The 22,048-nt window shown below is 36.3% G+C and overlaps 1 pseudogene; it reads right to left on the reverse strand.

Moving 5' to 3' along the window:
• Positions 1-19,048: 19,048 nt before the first annotated feature.
• On the reverse strand, positions 19,049-21,775 carry LOC140531913 (cell surface A33 antigen pseudogene; annotated as a pseudogene).
• Between the last annotated feature and the right edge of the window lie 273 nt (positions 21,776-22,048).

Raw genomic sequence — 22,048 nt, forward strand, 5'->3', positions numbered from 1 at the left:
TTTTCATTCCAATTTTACTAGATCTTAGCTACACAGTATAAAATCTACTTCTTATGTTGTATGCTAAGCACATCTGTTGTTAGTAGCTGGGAGACAAGCATGCTCAATTTTCAGAAGCCGGTGTAAATGAAAAACGGTGGTATTATGTAGACTTCTCTATCACTTAAAATTAAAATCAGAGCTTTTTATTCTAAAGGAATATTCTATAAGAACTCTTCTCTGATCCATAAACCAGATTTCTGTAACACAGTTCATCATCATAAATAAGGATCCCTGTTGCAGATTAAAAATAGAACATTCAAAAGAATCCCTGTTATCTAGTAGTCAGGCACTCTTGTACCATATCACTCTTGTTAATAAATAAACAGCAATCACAACAGTTAATAAGCAACCTCCTATCCTCATATGTCATGCCTCTTCTGTGCTTGGAAAATATTTATTTTAGTTTCACAGCACCACTCAAATATAAACAAATTAGACAAAGAATGAAATGGCCCTAAAAGTGACCCTATTTGCTCAATCACATCAAACCTAATTCTTAATGTTATCTGAGCTATGCTTTAATAGTGCATTATTTCTACAGAGTAGAACATTTCTATAAATTTCATTTATTTTGATTCTCCTCATAACCCCAGGATCTCTGGACTAGAAGCAGATGGGACCTCGAAGCATAACATATACAATAATTGCAAACAGAGCCCAAACTAGGAACTTTTGTCCATAAACTGTATCCCAGATAAGTGCCATGAAGTATTCCCTCAGTTGGTGGGCAGGGGTTAGAGCAGAACAGGACAGACTAGGGAAAGAATTCACTCCTTCTCACAACCTGGTAATTTCCAATTGTAACATTCTTTTTGCTAGTTGGATATTAAACACTTTCATAGCTATGGGGCTATAAGATTATAAGTGTTAATGCCATTTAAGTTTTGGTGACTTGAGGCACACAAAATGGATCAAAGTAGCATTATATATGAAAAGAAAAAGCTGTTAACAAAATATGTGCCCAAAGACTTGGGGATCGTTAAACAAATGTATGAATGCCATGAAAAATAAATTTTAAGAAAGGAAGATTTTGAGGGGTGGGGGGAGGAAACTGGAAGACTTCTATGGAGTGGCAGATACTGTAGAAAGCAAAGCCAAAAGGAAAACATGCACATGACTACAACAATGTAAATAAAGTCAAGACTGGGAAACAGCAAATCTCTGGTGAAATACAAGGTTGTCATCAAGTTAGGAGGAGATAGTAAACATCTCTCTTCTTAATTCACAAATGACAACTGTTCTGTCAAGCAATATGCTTTGCAAACAAATTTTTGACTATCCCTTAAAAAAATTCTTGTCTCAAATATTTATAGCAGCTCTTTTTATGGTGGCCAAGGATTGGAAATTGAGAGGATGCCCATCAATTGTGTAATGACTGAACAAGTTGTGGTATGTGAATATAATGGAATACTATTGTGCTATAAGAAATGGTGAGCAGGCAGACTTCAGAAAATCCTGGAAAGACTTATATGAACTGATGTTGAGTGAGGGGAGCATAATCAGGAGAACACTGTACACAGTTACAGCCACATTGTGAGATGATTAACTTTGAGAGACTTTGCTTTTCTTGACAATGCAAGATTCTAAGACAATTCCAAAAGGCTCATGATGTAAAATGCTATCCACATCCAGAGAAAAAATTGAAGAGTCTGAATACAGATAGAAGCATACTCTTTGCTCTCTCTCTTTCTGTTCTGTTTCTTTCTTGTGGTTCATTCCACTGGTTATAATTCTTTACAACACTACTAATGTGAAAATATGTTTAATGTGAGTGTATATGTTGAGCCTATATCAGATTTCATGCTGTCTTGCAAAGAGGAAAGGACAAGGAGGTGGAGAAAATTTAAAACTCAAAAGCTTTTGGAATTGAATGTTATAAACTAAAAATCAATAAATAGATGAATAGATAGATAAACGAATGAATGAATGAATGATTTTGGAAACAAATAAACACTTGGCTCATCAAAGCAGCAGTTACAGCACCAGGGGATAGCAGTGGCTGATTAAGATACACTTCAGGGTAAAGTAGTTGTGGTAAAAGCATAAGTTTCCATTTCTCTTTTACACAAACTTAGGACTCCAGTAAAGGCGGTTGACAGATAAGCCTCTTAAAAACAAACCATCTTGGGGAATTCATAAACTTTGGTTTTCCTCTCAGGGAATAAAGTGTACCATACAAGAAAGGGGCAGCTAAAACAGGACAGGTAATGTATGCAAGTAGTCATTTTGGGGATCAGTGGTAGGTTTGGAATATTTTAAGATCTATTAGGTTTGGAATATTTTAAGATCTATTAAACTGAGGTTGTCCCAAAGTTGAGATAAAAGTTAGGTTTAGACTTTGGTCAGTACTGACTCATTGCTACATGGGTTTATTTTATAGGTGGCATGGAAATGGACTTTTCCAAGTTGCAGGGATGGTAGTTCTACACTAGGAAAGCACCAAGAGCAGTCCCAGTAGTGTCTGACATAGAAGACTTGATGAAATCAAGAGCTGAGGGAGATTGGATTTGTGCCTTAGGCCCTGCCCAGAGTGATTACCTCTTAATTATATTCATGATCACCACCTATCCCATGAAGTTGCATGGAATCCTACTATGGCAGTCCTATAGCGAGGAAATTCTTATAGTTACACATGTATACTATGGCTCACAACACTATATCCTGCAAGGAAGCACATGATGACTAAAAGGGAAACCCCAAAATGACTCTAGAATTATGGTTTCAGTTCAGAGACAAAAAGATTAACAAGTCATCAGAGACAAGATAAAACAAGTTGAGAAAACTTACTTCCCTCCTTTTGAGATACTGAGGTACTATGGGTATGAAATATTGCCCGTGTTGCCAGATACATTTCATAATCAGTTAGTTTGGCAGAATTGCTTTCTTTCCTCTTTCTTCTATTTCTTTTAGCAACCAACAACCAACTAACAATCTTTCTTCTAAGAAGATGGCTTGTAGAGTGGGGATATGAATGGAAAAAGGCTATACTCAGGAATGAAAACAAAAGATATCAATAAAAATGTTTTTAAAGAGAGCTAAGAAAAAATTGATTTTCAAGTAAGCTTGTTTAAATTAGATTAGACCAGACACTAGTTGCAGATGAGATTCAAGGAGTCTGAGAACTCTTTGTTAATACTCTTTGACTACTTGTCTATTGGAGAATAGGCAATAATTTTCTTTATTTCTGTTAGGTGTTTTTATGCAAATCAAAACAATTTGGAGGTTTCATCTCAAATCTAGAAAATTAGAAAAATTACAAAAGATGGGAATGGTCAATAGTAAAAGGAGTTTGAAAAGATAGGCACACTAATTCTCTGTTGATAGAGTTGTGAATTGGTCCAAAAATTTATTCTCTTTCTTTTAAAAGTTGGCTTGTGGAGGGGAAGGGGTTGTGAATGAAGGAAAGGATAGACTCAGGAATAAGAGCAAAAATGTTTTTAGAGAGAGCTAACAAAAATTGATTTTTAAGTGAACATATTTGAATTCGATAAGACCAGACAGAGGCTGCAGAAGTGATTCAAGGATTCACAGGCCTCAGAAGTGACAATGTGCCATGGCTTCTGCTATAGAATCTGTTTGGAGGGAGGATTAACCACACCCCCTTCTCTGTCTGCTTAATGCGCTGCAGCTGTGTTCTGAGGCAGCTCTGACACTTTGAAAAGAAAAGCATATATAGATTTACACTGAAAAATAATTACACAAAATTACTGCATCAAAAAAATTTACTGTGGAAGATTTCACACATTTTCTTCAATTAAAATAAAGCTATGCAGAGAGACCTGGGCTCTTTTCCCCTCTCACTCCCATTTGAATGAGTGAGGAAAATAAATGTTTTGGGTTTTTTTTCCTAAATGCATGATGAAAAAGAGTGGAAATTATAACTCATAGAAGAGAAAGGGGGGAAAAGCTAAACAAAAAGAGTTGGAGATGGGGAAACATTGGCAGTCAGCACAGGAAGAGGGAGGTCTCTTCAGTTTTAGGACTTCAATTTTTGACATTTCAGTGGGGAATGTAGCATCAAAACTTAGGGAACCCTGAAGATAAATCATTGCCCAGCCCCGGAAATTGGTGAACAAGGAAATTCATGAACAGTCATGAGGAAAGTTAAGAAGTTCAGGAGAGAGGGAAAAGAATGCCACCCCTCCCCTTTCAAATGGCACTGATTTAAGATAGGAGTGGGATAAAATAGGAAATAGTCCCAAGGGACTTGATTTTTTGGAGATGGAGATTTTCCCTTTTTTAGAAAAGAACAAATTCATAACTGGTTTTGCTCAGCCTTGTCTAGGACTGGATGCCTTTGTATTGTTAATAGAAATCATCACCAAATTGCCTAGGAGGAAGTCTCCAGTTAAAAGACCCCTCCCAAGTTTAAAGAAGTCGTATTTCCTTAAATTGTTTAATTCTAAATGACTATTTGGAAATGTCAATAGAGCTGAACTAGCAGTCCTCAACCAAATGTAATGAAATACTATTGTGCCATAAGAAATGATGAGCAGATGGTTTTAGAAAAGACTTGGGAAGACTTATATGAACTAACACAAAGTGAAGTAAGTAGAAACAGGAGAAAATTGTACACAGTAACAGCAATATTGTATGATGTTCAACTGTGAATGGCTTAGCTATTCTGATCAATACCCAAAACAATTTCAAAGGACTTATGATGAAAAGTGTCATCCATCTCCAAAGAGAGAAAGGACAGAGTCTGAGTGCAGACTAAAGCATAATTTTTTTTTCACTTTATTTTATTTCCTTTTGTTTTTTTTGCAGTGTGGTTAATATTGAAATATGTTTTACATGATGTCACATGTGTAATTGATATCACATTTTTTGCCTTCTCAATGGGTAAAGGAGAGATATAAAGGAGAGAATTCAGAAGTCTAAATTTTAAATGAATGAAAATTTAAAATAAATAATATATTTTTTTAATCTTTTAAATGGTAATCTACAGCCTAGACCTCTCTACTTTGAAACATGTATTTTGACCACTTATCTGTTGGGAAATGGCTGTTATTATCATACGTCCATATCAGTCCCCTTTACATCTCAGATATCAGACATTTATGAGAAATATATGTCCTCCATTTATTTTCTAAATGAATGAAAAGATGACGAGAGAGAATGAAATCAGCACTAATAATCTGTAGGTAAACTAGTAGTATTACACTCCTCTGCTCTCCCCTCTCCCTTTTATTTTCAGCCTAAGCAAATCATCTTGCTTGCTCTTTCAATCTCCTCTTAATTCTTCCTTTGTAATCAATCATCCCTACATCATGGAAATTGGGTTGGTTTGCTTGTGACTATTTCTTCTTTACATCTACCATTTCTCTTAACAACCCTTTTCACCTTTAAAATCATTGTTTGCTTTAGTTCTTACGTTTCCCTTCACTACTCCTTTGTCCAACTTATATAAGAATGAGGTTTATGAAATACATAGCCACTCTTTACTCTCAACTGAATAGCCCTAAAATCTTCTCTTGTCACATGCCAATTATGAGATGATGATAAAATTTTCTCTATAATCAGCTGAATCTCATTCGACCCCTTCCACTATACTTGGGAGGTACTAGAGAAAGTTGGGTATGGCCAAACATCTTCACTGTGTCATCTTTACCTGAAGTTGAGCCTATCATTTTTTTAATGACTTATGGGAAAAAACAAAAAAACAAAAAACTGTTGTGATATAAACTTAAAAGGATTGGTATTCCTGGCTATCCTTATTGTCATTCAGCTATCTGAAATTGAACAGCCACCCTATATGCCAGTTTCTCATGAAAGGTGAGAATGGTTAAGCCACTGTAATTTTTCAATACTTTGATGCCATCACTATCATATGTAGAACAATGAATTTTGGCTTGTGATTTGCCAAAGAAAAGTCAGATCTGGCTGTGACTCTAGAGATTTATGAATGAATGTAAAATTCTTATAACACAGTCCTCATATGTTGTTCAGCAAAATGAATTCCCACATTGGTCATGTCCAGGAATGTATATCTTATTCTGCATTCTAAGACAATTACCTGACTTTAAAGTTCAAAAGAGCACTTTTTAAGCCAGACTTGCACACATCAAAATGAATATTTTTCCAATCATCTCAATCTGCTCCAGTACTGAAGAAAGATAACAATAAATAAAACTTTCCAGTTCTGATTATTGTGTTCACATGGAAAATACTTTAGTTTCAAAATCTGAAGTCATCAGAATTCTTATGCATTTTAATTCAATCATTCATTTAATTATGATTTTAAAAGCAATTTTGATCATATCTTTATAATTTATAGAGAGTTCTAAATTTAAAACTCAATAACAGAGAAAATTATCAAATCATGGTTCTTGCCAAGAATCTATAAAATGATTATCAGAAGCAGAAAAAACTCAGTATAGATTCATTGATTTTTTTAGCACATATTTGAGAACCTACTATGCACAAAATAGCTGCTGTGTTGCTCACTCACAAAAATCTGAGGAAACTCTAAAGAGATCACAGAATTCTCTTTCAGTGGATTATAGACTTGGGTCTAATAGCCATTCACCATACCACTGTGTTTTAATCTCTTAATGGTTTTTGAGGGGAAGAGCTCCTTAATCTAGTAATTCATGAAACCTGGCACCCTTGTTAAGTGTGGTAGAAAACCTATCTAGGTTTTTTTCTTCCAAATTGCTTTCTCTTAGAGGTTACTGTGAATTTAAAGGAATTAACATTTTTCTATGCCAGTAGGAGATAATTTCTCTTTGTGCATTTTTCCTAATTACTATGTATGAAAAATGTGGGGAAACATGGAGAAAGTCATCCTGGCTCAATAGGCTAAGCACTTTAAATTCCTCTGAATTCATATATAATACAATAACATGACTATATTCAATGAATTCTACTGACAAGCATGCCAGGTGAATATGATATGCATAGACCCACACACAGACAAGCATCCTTTGTTATACGAAAACTCAACATGTGAGGTTTTACAATGATTTATAGCCTCAGGAAGAAGTTTGGTTAACATTTCATCAAGATCAGGAGTTAGAGTTTGAAGGGTTTTTCTGTCACTGCCAGCCTGACTGGACAAAGATAGCTCCATGCTAACAAGTGGTACAGTAATTATTCCCCTTAAAAATATGGAAAACCATGTCCTCCCTATCCTCAAGAGTAAACCCCTACACCCCCCCCCCCACACACACAGAGTTGCAACTATCATTCTATAATCTAGAGTGTCTTCAGTGATTTCACTGAAGAGTGTATACTACTTGAATTGGTAAAGAATTTAGACAAAGTAAATCAATGGATTTAATATGTAGAAATCAAACTTATTGGGAAATTTCCAAGACATTAATTTTATATATTGAGAGATTTCTGTTTAAATAATATTACAAATGATAGTGATAAAAGATATGCTCATTTCTTTTGCCTTTTGAAAATTTTGTCTCTCTTTTATTTCGCATTGTATCCGTTTCTAGATCTACTCCTACCTCTTCCACCTTTGCTGAAAAAATATCCCTTGTAAAAGAAGAAAAAAAAGATGAAAAAGTTCAACAAAACTAACACATGAATGAAGTCTGACAGTATATGCAAGTGTTTCACACCCACAGTCTTCACACCAATACTTGAAATAGGTAAAAAAATTACTCAAAATATATTTGATTATACAATTTACTGAGTATTAACTCATTTGCTTTTCCCAACAACCTTTTGAGGTAAGTAGTACAAGCATTTTTGTTCATACTTTTACTGTGCCAATATTTAATATCTAATAAGCACTTAATACTCATCTGTCTGTCTATCTATTTATCTATTCGTCCATTCATTTATCAGTCGACCGACCTACCAACACATCTATCCACCTATCTGTCTTTCTGTCTTCATTTCCCTCTGGAACATCCCACCATTCCCCTTCATGAGTTCTTTCCAGGACTCATGTTAGGGATAGACCCAACTGGCCCATTTTTCATTCCCCTCCTGTCTCTGACCTGGATCTCAGCACCATGCCCCCATACAGGTACCTTATTCATCTCCCTATCTTACTCCTCCCCCTTCATTTTTTAGCCTCCTTTTATATTGTCTTCTCCAGTTAGAATGAAAATAACAGCTAGGGACAGGAATTGTTTTTCATTTTATTTGTATTTATATCTTCAACCCTTAGCACAGTGCCTGGCACATACTTCAGTGCTTAATAAACACTTGTTGTCTCTGTCTTTCCCTTCCTCTTTTCTTCCCTCCCTTCTCTCTCTCTCTCTCTCTCTCTCTCTCTCTCTCTCTCTCTCTCTCTCTCTCTCTCTCTCTCTCTCTCTCCCTTTCCATCCTCCTCCCCTTTATTCATAACTTTATTATGAGGAACTTTTAGGCTCAAAGAGGTTAAGGTGCTTTCTAGAAGTCACAGTGTAAATCAAAGATCTGGGATTTCAACATAGAGAAGGAGAAGAGGGCAAGCATTTGTACTTAGCTAAGCATTTCACAAAGATAATTCATTTGAGCTGGACAACAATGCTAGGAGGTATGTGCTACTATTAGTTCTACTTCAGAGTTGAAGAAACTGAGGTACATAGAGGTTAAGTGACTTGTTCAGAGTTACGCAGCTAGTAAAAGAGACTAAGACTGGATTTTGGTTCAGATTTTCATGATTCCTAGGCTCTATCTCCTAGGCCACCTCGTGTCTCATCTATTTTGACCGCTGAACTTTTTTCCATTACATCCTCCTGCCTCCCAGCACAGTTCCTCTGTCTATAAACATGAAGCCAAGTGACTACTATCCAGAAAATTCAACCAACTTCTTTCTCAAAACTATAACGTTTCAAGGCAAGCATTTTTGCTCACCCAATTTCTCTGGATTGCTTCAATTTCCCATTTTTCTTGGAGAAAAGCAGACAAAAAGACTTTTTTTTTTCAATGTTAGGTCTATCTTAAACTTGTTTTTATTCCTGGATAGTATGTGTGTGTGTGTGTGTGTGTGTGTGTGTGTGTGCAAATAATGGCATCCTATAATAATTTTTAATTTTTGTTTCTTATTTTTTTCTTAAAAAGCAAGATGATTAGATGCCACCCCAAAGTTTCTATGACAATTTAGGATCATAATACCATAGATCTAGGCCTAGAAGACACCTGGGTCATTGTCTAATCTTAAAACTCTTTTACCTTAGAAAATGTAGGCCCAGACCAGTTAAGAGATTTGGCAAAGGTTATAATTGTGCTAAGTAGCAGGTGCAGGATTTAAATGCAGCTCCTTTGACTCTAAATTCAGTGTTCTTTTTTCTAAACCCGGATCATTTTAAAATATGCTAGTAATGATATTGGTTTAACTGAATAGGATGAAATAAAATTTCACATTTATACTAATAATAAGGAAATCAGAAAGATGTGAATTACTGTCAAAACGTCTCCCCTTAAAAGCATGGATGGGAGCAACATGTAGAAGTAAGGAGAGAGAGACAGAGAAAGAGAGACAGAGAGAGAGAGAGAGAGAGAGAGAGAGACAGACAGACAGACAAACAGAGAGAGACAGAGAGAGAGGGAGAACAGAGGGAGAGACACAGAGACACACACATGGAGACAGTAAGAGACAGAAGCAAGTACTGAAACATTTCCACCTGTCCCAGATGACAGCAAAGAAGTTATAATCATTTCTTTAGTTTTTTCACAAGCACAAGGGAGAGCGGGCTAAGAGCAATTTCAGATGTAGATAGATTGTAGTTTATAAAATATGGAGGAGCATACATACCAACAAAGTTACAAATGCATTTGAATATTTGAGATATGTATTAACTGGTTTTATATTAACCAAGTTATTGTTCTCTAGAAACTATTTTCCTTATCATTGACCACTGAGCTAACCCAGACTCATTTTTGTAAATTATAATTTTTGTATCCCCACTGTGTATCCCTCCTAAAATGAATATCTGCATGTCAGTTTGAAAATCTCTTTGACTCATGCCCTCACTCAGGGGAGTCCTGGGAACTTCATTATTTGGTTCATTATGCTTCCCCAAGAAGCTTCATAGCTATGTTATATGTGTTCAAGCTAATAAGAGCATCACACATAGAAAAGTTCTTACAACAAAAAATACAGAAAGAATTCCTAGAGAGCAAATAAAAAAACAAAACCCCTCTTACTCCTCCTTTCCACAGTTACTTATGTAGTCCTCTTAACAAAATGATATCCTCCTTGACTCCAAATTGCTAATCACCCCACCTTCATGAGAACGTTTACAATTCACATGATTCTCAGTTCCACTGAATTTCCCCTTTTCTTCTTGTTGCTGTAATCTATGTTCTATCCAATCCTCATGTTAAAGTTAATTTCCTATCACTGAAATCTTAGCTCTGTCTTTGGAGTTCTATCACTACATTCAGCTTCAGGGTCCCTACGTTGATGTTCTTAAATAGTTTGCCCCTCCACATTCAAGTGTAGTTCTACATTTCTATCTTCTGCTAAATTCCAAATGACAAACCATTCCAGCATCTTTGCCAAGAACACCCCAAATGGGGTCATGAAAGGTCAAATATGACTGAAAAACTTCCAACTTCTCTTCAATATCACGAGGTTCATATGACTGTCATTCTCCCTCTCTGTTTGTTACTCATATCCAACAGGGTCCTGTTTCTTTCTCAATAGTCTCGCACCCATTATGGAGGGGAAAAATGATGCAATAATTTTCTCTTGCTGTTTATTTGAAGTTAAATAAATACAAACATTTTCCTATTCATTTGGTTAACTTGATTATTTTCTGATCCTTCTATAGATGCTGATGAAATTTTTAGTTCTCATATTTTAAGATTGACTGTACTATTCTATATCTGGTTATCGGGACACTTTACATCTGTAGCTTTGCTTGATTCCAACATTTTTTGGCAACGGATAATATCAGAGATCTGCTTGAGGTCAATAGACTTGCCCAGGGTCACGTAGCCAGTATGTCTATGATGGAAACAGGACTTGAACCCAGTTCTTCCTGCCTCTGAGTCCAGCCCTCCATCCACTAGTCCATACTACCTCTAATAGGGTACATAGAAACTTTCATGCCAAAATAAAGAATTCCTGGATTGTTCCTTCTTGCTTCTCTTTCAAATTGATATCATTCTTTCCAATCTGTCCCATAGTAATATCGTCTATTTCTTAATTTGATCATTCATTTTAAAGTTATTTGACAAAGGCCATATAATGCAATTTGATTCATATTCATTTTTCACATTTTCCATTGGCTCAGCTATTTGTGAGGTTTTGGCATTACAAATTCACTCTCCAGTCCTTATTGAAATTCATATATAGTCACAGTTTAGGATCAGCTGTCTTTCATTAGCTTGCATTTTAAGTAGAGTTCATGGAATTTAAGGACTGTATAGGCCTTTTTATAACATAAAATATACAACTAAAATATTCTAAAACATAATTAAACTCTCAGGTTAAACTGTCAGGCTCACATTTTAATAAGAGCCACAAGATGAAGAATATGATTGGAAAAAGAGCTCACACTATATTTTAAAATAGAGCTGTCTTCCAAAAAAAATTAAAAGCCAAAAAGGTTCCCTTCAATTACACAATAAATTAAAGGAAATGCCAATGATACGGCGGCAGAACAAAATACAAGGAAGAGAGGAGACAGCAGGAAATCCAGAAATTAAAACATTTCATAGAGGTATGTTAACCCAGAAGGAAGAGGAGGAAGAATTAAGATCAGATTGCACACTGGTACTTACTTTCAAAATTATAGGTTGGGGCATAAAAGAATTTAAAATAGACATTAGTCCTAAAAAGAATGAGTCCTGAATGGAATTTCCTCCCTTACTCATCCACTATCACAGATAGACATATATTGGACCCAATTATTTTCCTAAATATAAAAGGTATACTTAGCTCAACCTTTAGGGCTATAATTAAAATAGAGATTGCAATCAGGATATTTCTGAAAGGTAGAAGAGGTGCAAACAGGTATACGACAATTTCCTTTACAGCATTCTAGTATAGCTGCTTTGATTCTCTATGTCCAGCATGGAATACACAGTAATTCATGGTACTCATTCTATGATTTTTCAGCCTTTACCATTTGGGGAACAAAATGTATTATTATAGAAATCCTTAAAGTTTTTGGAATATTTATTCCCTCTAGATTTCACTGCATCTAATTAAATAAATTATATTTAATACAAATAAAATTATCATTACTATCAGCAATAAATTAATACCATTAAATTACCAGTAACAAAAGTATTAATTAGAAAGTAGAGTAGATAGAATCAGTTTCAGGGTATAAAATTGAAATCTTCACATTGACAAGGAAAGAATTATTGTTGTTAGCTGTGAAGATATGATAATCTATTACCATATGACTACCACATCCTCTTCTCCTTTGCCTCTTGGGATCCCTTGCTCATTCCAAAACCTTTCAACATAAGACCTTTCCTGATATCTCCAATTGTTAGCCTTTTGTTCTTGATTTTTTGTGCGTATATGTTTTGGATTAATTGGTCTGTGTGTGTGTGTGTGTACACACACACACACACACACACACACACACACATATACCTGTAAGTTCAATATAAGTTCTTGAGGGCAAGGATGACTGTCATTCCTGGCTTTGTTTCCCAGAATTCAGCACACAGTAGAAGCCAGAGTGTTTGTTGACTAGCTGAATCCATCCTAAAGAAGATGTATGAAAGTTAAATTTATTTTGCCCTTTTGGCTAATATGACTGAGTGATGACGCAAAGCAGTGGTATCTACAGTGGGGCCTGGGTTCTGATCCTAAGGGTTATGTGATTAACTAATTGGAAGGTGTAAAGGCAGGTCACTTCCTTCTCTTGAGGTGGTCAGTCATGTGACTTGTCTACAACAAAATCACACTTATTCTTTTCTCCCAATATGACCTAGTCCCAGCCCCTCCCTCTACTGTGTAAGATCCCAGCTTCTCCATTTCTAAGTCAGTTATAGACTCTTTAAGGCAGTAACCTACATTAGCTGCACAAGTGGCACTGGAAAAAATCTACTCTGATTCCTTGCCCCTAGATGACTTTGAGGCTCTGTGTTTGGGTTTAGTAACAGATAAGTCAGAGTCCAGCCTAAGCTCTTTTCATTTTGACTAGGGAAGAGTAAATAACATAATTTGAGCTGAAATTGACTGTGATCTGGATTGCAAATATCATAGTCTTATCTGAGTCACATGGAGCCTGTGGTGGAAGGAGTTTGCTGAATGTGTGGAACAGTAAGAGGCAAGCTAGAGCACAACTGAGAGGAAATGAGTGAGAGAACAGTCAGAACTGAGGGATTCAGGCAAGCCATAGGTGATTGTAAGTGAGAGAAGGGTATTTTGTTTAAGGGAAGCCTACTTGTGATTTGTTTAATGGAGCTGGTTTGTGGGAAGCCTAGCAGAGGGAAAGCCTGGGGCTGGTATTGCCCTCTGCATTGTTATTGTGTATAGATTTTTTTACTGTGATGGATTTGGCTTTCTAGTGTCTGAAAAAATGTTTTGGTTCTGCCTTCCATGTGGAGAGTCTGTGGTATTTCGCCATTCAGAATTGCACTGGGCAAGAGAAGCATGAAAAGGTAAACAGAAAAGAAAAATCATAAAAGACTCTCTAAAGCTGAACTGTTTACATTACTACATGGAAAGAAAATATTTTTAACTCTTGAATCTTTTCTCAGTAGTTGGGTAGTTGAAGATATTGTACATACACACACATACACATAGAGAGATAGAGAGTACAGGGTGTGTTATATCAGAAGAGACGATATCCACATATCCACAAAAAACATAAAATGAAATAAAAATTAAGAGGTGAAGGAGGAAAATTCTGGGAAGAGAAAGGGAGTAATAGAATGGGGAAGGCTATAACTCATAAAAAAAATAAGAAAAATCTTATTCAATGGAGGAGATAAGGGAGAAGGGGAGGGGGGATAAATAAAACTACTCTCCCCACGTGAGGCTGAAGGAGGGAATAACATGCTTACTAAATTTGATATGAAAATTTATACACACCACAAGAAAGTAGGAGAGGAGGCTATAAGTGGAGAGAGGGGAATGTTAGAAGGAAGGGAAAATGGGAGAAGGGAGTCACAAGAAATAAACACTTTCAAGAAAGAACAAGGTCAATTGTAGGGGAAAAAATAAGGGGAGATAGTGTAGGTCAGAGGGCAATATAATTAGTATTACACATTATTACTATGGAAGTCTTTTGCAAAACAACACATATTTAGTCTGTATTGAATTGCTTCCCTTCTCAGTGGGGCTGGGGAGGGAGCAGGGGAGGGAGAGAAGTTGGAATTCAAAGTATTAGAAACGAATGTTGAGAATTTTTATTGCATATAATCAGGAAATTAGAACTACAGGGATAGGGTCATGGAAATTCATCTTGCCGTGCAAGAAAAGAGAGAAGATGGGCATAGGAGAGGGGTGGGGTGTGATGGAGAGGAGGGTACATTGAGGGAAGAAGTAATCAGAATGCAAGGTATTAGGAATCGGGGGAAGGGGAGTGATAGGGAGAAAAATTGGACATGTTACAAAGTGAGGTAAAAGCAATTAGTATTAAAACAATAGACTGAATTAATTACTGAGAATAAATCAATGACATCTTTAGTTTGGAGAAAAGAATTTCATTCTAAATTTCCAAGAGGTAGGTAACCTCAGGTAAAATTTGGCATTGATGGAAAAGTCAAGGTTTTAATGGTAAATTAGATTTTATGATTGCCATTTAACCAGGAACTAGAACTATAGAAAGTCATGTAAGCCACTTAAGACTTGCCTCAAAAGATATTCCTTAGCCAAAGTGAAACTATAATCATATTTGAAACCTGGTTATTGGAACCTGCCATTTTTAGATGCTATGGGACTATTAAGTGACTGTTCTTCTGAGTCTAACTCCAGGTATGGGAAGCAAGAAAGGCAATCTGAACCTCCAGTACATGATGCCAGTAAGCTGATGAGGTGCTGGTATGAACTGCATAGGTGATCTCAAGGGAAGGGTGAGAGAGTGGCTGTTCAGCATGGGCTGAGGTGGGATTCTCCTGACTCAGTTTCCCCACTGACACCTGGCAGACTTTAAGCCTGACTGAATACAAGTGGCTAATCTAGTCCTGCCTGGGGTTGACATGAAGTTGGGGAGATATTGTATCTCTGCAATGCCCTTACTATTGGTGGCAATTTCCTATAATCAAAAGGTTTGTAAGCTTAATACCAGTTCTATTCAATCATAGATTATGGGTAGGGGAACATCCGAGGCTGTCTAAAATTAAGCTATTAGGCATAGGACTTTAGACCAACAACAAGTTAGGGTCCTTTAATTCTTAGTAATACTGTGGAGACAATTAGGTCAAGAGCTTGTGAAGTTAGCAACATAAATATTATCTGTGTCTCAGTTGGTTAATGTTTAAAAAATTCTTTCGTGGTCCATATTGTAAATGCTTTGAAAAGATGTATCACTTGACCAAAAGTTTGAATTGCTTTATCTGTTATAAACTGTGTTAAAAATAAATAAAATTAAAAAAAAAAAAAGAATTGCGCCAGGATATTCAAGGCCACTGTAGGCACTGTGAATATCGCATTGGTGCTACACCTACTGACTCTAGGATCAAGGATTGTTTCATAGTTATCTTACTTATTTTTTATTCTTTGTGTAAGACATTATATGCTTAATTGTTTTTTATATGTTAAGTATTTATATATTTTACAAAAAAGTAAATACACATATTCAGGGTGCATGTTCAGAAATTTTTTGGTGATGACTCCATCAGTATGATCAAGAAAGCTTAGAGACAACAACTGTAGGAAACAAAGAATACAGTTCATTGCCTGAGTGATTACTTGTACCTAGCCATACACAGAAGACACACAGAATTGTTATTGACGTGATAATTTCCATGTAATTTTATTTTTTGTTTTTCTACTTTTCAAATCTATGTATGAAACTGTATAATTGACATGACCTATAGTTTCTCCAGAAAGTTAAAAAAAAAGATACTATGCAAATTATGTAATTTTTTTTCAAAATTGTTATATTGAAAAACTGTCTTTGTTCTTTTCATCTAAAACTCAAATTGCAGCAGTCTTACTTTGTGGTGGGTCCTCTCCACCATGCCATGCTGAGTATCTTCAGTAATGGGAAATTTCCTTGTGCTTATGGTTTCCTTCCAAAAGTAGAATCCGTAGATTAAAGAGACTCAGGTTTTAAATTCGGATTCTAATCAAAATGAAACTTTGGGTTGGAAACTACTCAAGTTAATATCTGTTTTATAATTAAAATGGATTCCCTTTGGGTCAGAAAGCAAGGCCTCACTGAAGATATTTCTGGCCCACATTGAATAATTTTCCACAAAAATTTTAGTGGAGGCCAATTATAAAAATGAAGAACAGAGAAGGAAAAAAATATTCTCAATCAGAAAAGTAAATGGATATTTCTGGGCACTGCAGACAATGATTTAATAGTCCACTGTAATGAGCTCAATTCTTCCTACCATGCCAAGGAATCCATGTTTCTCACATAGAGAAAAAAAATAAAGAAATTGTTTTATCCACTTTTAGCTTTCATCCTTTCAATAAGACAGAGAAAAGGGTAATATTACCTCAAAACTACTTTCCAAGTAATAGCTGAGAATAAACTCCAGACTTAGAACTTACTGTAGCATTATCTTGCCCCAACTAAACCCTTTTTTGTGTTATCAGGTCAACAGGTGAACCAATCCTGGACAGAGCAGCTGAAGTCTTGCACTGAAAAGAGGAAAGAATAGGGAAAGAATCTTCTCATTATGTAAATAAAATGGAAAGTCATTTAAGGAGCAGACAATTCAATCACACACCTGAAGTACAAGAAAAAATATCTCAAATGTGAATTTCTCAGTACATTTGCCAAAATACAAGTACCTTCATGAGCTTCATTATGCCACTGATCACATGAAGGAATTCAGATACTCCTTTAATATACTATAGTATAGTCTGGTGTTAAACAGGAATGGGGATTAGACCTGCAATACAGAATAGACCTATGACTTCACCGAAATAGGGACCACCCAAGTGAGGAAATGACCTCCACCAATGGAACTTGGCACCTTCTCTGAAATTTATAGGCTTAGATGATTGCCTAGAGCAGAAGTGGCATGCCTGGCAACACTCCCTAGTACACCCTGAATCAGATGAAAATGTAATTGAGAAATATTTAACAAAATAAATAAAAATACAGTAGAACATAGATAATGTTAATATGTGATTTTCTAAGTTAAAATGTGACTTGCAAGGGATCTTAAGTATGATTTTGCTTCTATTTGAGTGTAACTTCACTGGTTTAGAGGAATGAAAGATTAAGTGACCCAGGCAAAGTCAGACAACCAGTATCAGAGGCAATAGTTGAGCCCACATCTTATTGAACCCTACACCATCTCTCAGTCCATGATACCATGCCTCTTCTTTATGTTAAATAGAAGAAAAACAACATTTTGAAGATGGGGTGGGGAGTAGAAACCAATGTGCTGATTTGAATATTTGGGGAAAAAATGAACTTATAATAACAGAATAACCACCACTCCCCATGGTTCTTTTGCTTATCTCTCTCTTTTTTTTCCAATTTGCAGTATGTGTTTTGGCTCACAGTTATTTCTTTACCTTTTAATTAATGACCTTTTATTTTTGGGTTCTCCTGCTTAGCCTTGCCATATTATCTATCCTAGTGCTCAATATCATGTTTCTATCCACATCTTTTCTTCTCATTTTTTTTAAAACAGCATATCAACTTTATTGTTTCTTGAAGAATTTTATAAAAAGGAGAGGTTTGACAAAGTTTATTTTTTTCAAATTGATAAATCACAAAATTGCTGCTTAGGATATGCAGAAATGCCCCACTGTCACTGTTAATCATCATCAGAATGGCTGTCTTTCAGCACCGAATCACAATTGCCCTGACCACTGTGAAGAGTACTGTATAGATAGGACCTCTGCTCTTTAAGAGTTTACAACCTAAAAAACACTGGAGGGATGGTAAGAAGGGAGAGGAAGATGGGTTGGGAGGGAAATGGAATGCCAACACAAAAGCAGGAATGGAGTGAAATAAGATTTACTCTTAGGGATCAATAGTTTCCCCAAAAGTGATATTAGAAGATGGCAGGCAGAGTAGAGTAGACGCATAGAATGTGATAGCTGGAGGAATCTTAGAGATCACTTATTGCAGCTATTTGATTATGCAGATAAGAACAAACTATATGTGAAATGTTTGGCTGACTTGCCCAACTAGCTATCAACTCTGTTTCCTAAGGCTTTGGTGGTAGTACTGAGGCTGATACACCCAGGACTGGCTGTATTCAAGCTCTAAGCTTGTTTTTATCAGATCATGCCTAATATGCTCAAATGAAAGGAACTTCAAGTAACATGAAAGACTGTATATGTGGTTGTAGGGAAATGCTTATGTATTAACCCACATAAGTATGTGAGCCCAAGAAAGACTGAATGTGGAAGAAAATCTGACCTACCTGAGCACTTCCCCTCACTGCCTCTCCCTGTGGAGTAAACATAATGGCACTTTGAAGAAGTCAGCCAAGAAAATAAGATGGGCCATTAGATCTGTGTTGCTCAGGCTAAGCATTCTCTCATCAAGAAATGACAGTGAATGGAGGAGTGGAAGCAACCGATACATGAAACTGACCAAGTGATGGGAAAATCTACTCTGGGAAAAGTAGGAGGAGAGCATTCAAAGGTTATGCTCTTTTTACCATTTTCATTTTCTTTTTCTTTCTTTCTTTTTCTCTTTCTTCCTTTCTCTCTTTTTCTTGTTCAAGTAGTCTTGCACAAAATGACTAATATGGAAATATTTCTCGTGAAATGGTACATGTATAACCTATATCTGATTGCTTACCATCTCAAGGAGGGGAGAAGAGAAAGAGCGATAGAATTTGGAACTGAAACTTCAAAAAAAAAAAAAAACAAAAAAATGTTAAAAATTGTCTTTACATGTAATTGGGGGAATTTATCATTTAAAAAAATAGATGATACTCTTTTTACTCTTTTCTCCTCTTCCTCCCATCATCCATACAGGACATTAGGCAGTTTCAGTCACCAGGCACTGGACACAGGTGAGTCCTGCCCAGAACTCCTCCTGTCCTGAGCCCTGTCTTCCTCATTGTCATCTTTTCTTTGTATTTCTCTCATCTGCTCTGGAGGTGCCTCATAATCCTCTCAAACTGGCCTCTCACTGTCTTTTTCCTTCTCATTCTTACAGCAGCAACAGTTTGCAATGATGCCAGTGATGATGAGGGCAGCAACCACACCTCCTGCAATCCCAGCAAACAGGGCAATGTTCATTGAGGATAGCCTGACAGCAACAGTGATATTGAAAGATGCTCTCCCCATCTCGTTTTGGGTGGTACAGATGTAATAGCCAGAAGTATCGTTAGAAATGTTTTTTCAGAAGCAGGGTCATTCCTGTGACTGGTGATGATGATGGCGTTCCTTGTTCTGGATGTCAAAGCCTTTCCAGCTGTACTGGGGATTTGGGAACCCCTCTTTGGATTCACATTTTAGCTGGATGTTATTCCCATATATAGTTTCCCCCTCAATGCTGCAGTCTGGTTGGGTGGGGGGCACCAGAACCAAGAGCTCTATCCTTGCTTGTCTGTTTTGAGTTAAATCTCCATCAAGCATCAGTAAGCATTAGTAGGTCCCATTGTCATCCATGGTCAGCTGCCAGATGGTGATGGAGGCATTGTCATACATATATTTGCCAGTCAGGTTGATTTAATCTGTGTACTGATTCCCAAAGGTCTACTGGTTTGAGGAGAAGGACCATAAGACTACTTGATCTGGAGGGTCTATTAGAGGTTTATCTCATTGGATGAATCCAGTTCTTGTTGTAACTGTTGTCTCATATAAATATGGAAGTGTGGCACTCTGCCTTCAGGCAGCTCATAGGACCTTCGTGGGTGATCTCACAGAGATGGTATAAACTGTTTCCCAGGCTTTCCAGTCTTCTTAGATTTTTCAACACTCTCCACATATTCTGATCCAACAGCAATGAATTCCTTGCTATCCCTCCATCTCTAGAAAGGCTGTCCCCCATGCCTGGAATGCTCTCCTCATTTTTGATGAGCAACATATACCATTTGGTATTTAGCACATGCTTCAGCCCATTGTTTCAAAACCTGTTCACAATGGGAGGCTGGTTTCCCTTAAGGCAGCTATTTCTCCTTTGAAAATTTTAAGAGATCTGAGAGTGGAGGATGATTTTCTAGTATTATAGCTCAAAAGCCCTTATTTGCGTCCTTTCTCCAATCATTATCAGTAGATATAAATTAGCCAGACAGATTTAATTGGCTTTTGAAAATGGTGCTAAAAATAGAATTTGCTAAAGTGCTAGAGTCAGAACAGTTGGTACTAAATATCTTCCCTATCAGGGGCAAAACCTCCCACAAGTACATAGAGAGTTGCAAGGGAAAGTGGGCTCAAGCTTAAAGCTTTGCCATCTGATACAACAAAATGGGTAACTCATGGTTCTTCACAGGGTCCTTGAAAAGTTTCCCTTAGGGATAGGATGGCTTTCTGTTAGTTCCTTGTAGCCACTTGAATGGTGAGTTCTGAACTGTCTTATAAAAGACCCACAGAACACAACAGGGTATATTATAGCTTAATGACTTTGACTGACTGATTCATTAGAGATGTGTTCACCTGCCAAAGGTAGCAGGGTTAGATTATCTTGTTGTTACTACACTTGCATATATATTTTCCATACTTATAACATGGGACTATTCACAACGCACATGCAAAACACTGCAAAAGTTTTCAGCTCACAAATGAAAACTTCTTAGTAAAATAATAGAGTTTGAGTTTTTCTGATAATTAAAAATTATAAAATTCTACTTATGGAAGTTTGATCCAATATACAAGTTGTTCTTCGTTGCTGATAGTTATCTTGCCAATTAATCCTTAAAACTATTTTCCTTTTAATGATTACATCCTTTATAAATTCTATCTTTCTGCTATTTTCACACACAGTACTGCACTATGTAAAATACTTATGCAGAACTACCAAAGTTTATCCTGAAATACTTTAAGACCAAGGACAGTTAAGTGGAACAATGAATAGAATGGCAGGCCTGGATTCAGGAAGACATGAGTTCAAATCTGATCCCAGACACTCACTAGGGGTGTGACCCTAGGCAAACCAGTTAATCCTGTTTGCCTCAGTTTCCTCATCTATAAAATGAGCTGGAGAAGGAAATGGCAAACCACTCCATTATCTTTGCCATTAAAACCCCAAATAGGATCAGTCAGACACAACCGGAACAACTGCACAAGAACAACACTTTAGCATTTCCCTGAAATGACTAATAGGATAATAAAAAAACAAAACAAAACATAAACCTATATTGTTACCAATGTTGATACCTTGATGGATCCATTATTTCATCCTTCTACTAACACAGATAAATGACCCTCTTTGCCTTCTCATCTTGTTCAACTCTTATCCATGTCAGAATAAGCTCTAAAGTAACAATTTTTCTTAAGGATTTCTATATCTTTTAAAGGTCTAAATTATCATTGAAACAAAGCCAGAAATTATTAGCTATTCTGCCTTTGAAAAAGAGAGAGTTCCACTAACTATAATTACAGCCACATTACTGGTAACATATTGAGCCTCTGTCCCATACTTGTTAAAACTGTTCCCCAAATTCCTCAACTATCTCTTCCTTCTGCCCAGAACATTTATTCCCTCTTGCTCCTCCATCAACTGATTTTCATTTGAATACTCTCCACATTCTGTAAGGTTGCTTTTCCACTCCCCATTTATCGAATATACTTTGAATAAGCTACTGCCTTCTAAACCAGGTTCCAGTCATGAGTCTCATCCTTCCAAGCCTCAGGGATCCCTGTGAAGTCATTTGATTCTGCCTTAGGATATTTAATTAATATTACTTGATACTCTTATGCATATACAAATAAGATAAAGTCATGGATTTTCAGATAATTGTTTATGAATTATGTGATTATCAGTTCCATTTTAATTAGATTAGCAAATAAACTTTTGTATCTTCCTTCACTAGGTCCATTCTATCCCTG

Source organism: Notamacropus eugenii, chromosome 3, assembly GCF_028372415.1.
Source record: "Notamacropus eugenii isolate mMacEug1 chromosome 3, mMacEug1.pri_v2, whole genome shotgun sequence".
NCBI lineage: Eukaryota > Metazoa > Chordata > Mammalia > Diprotodontia > Macropodidae > Notamacropus > Notamacropus eugenii.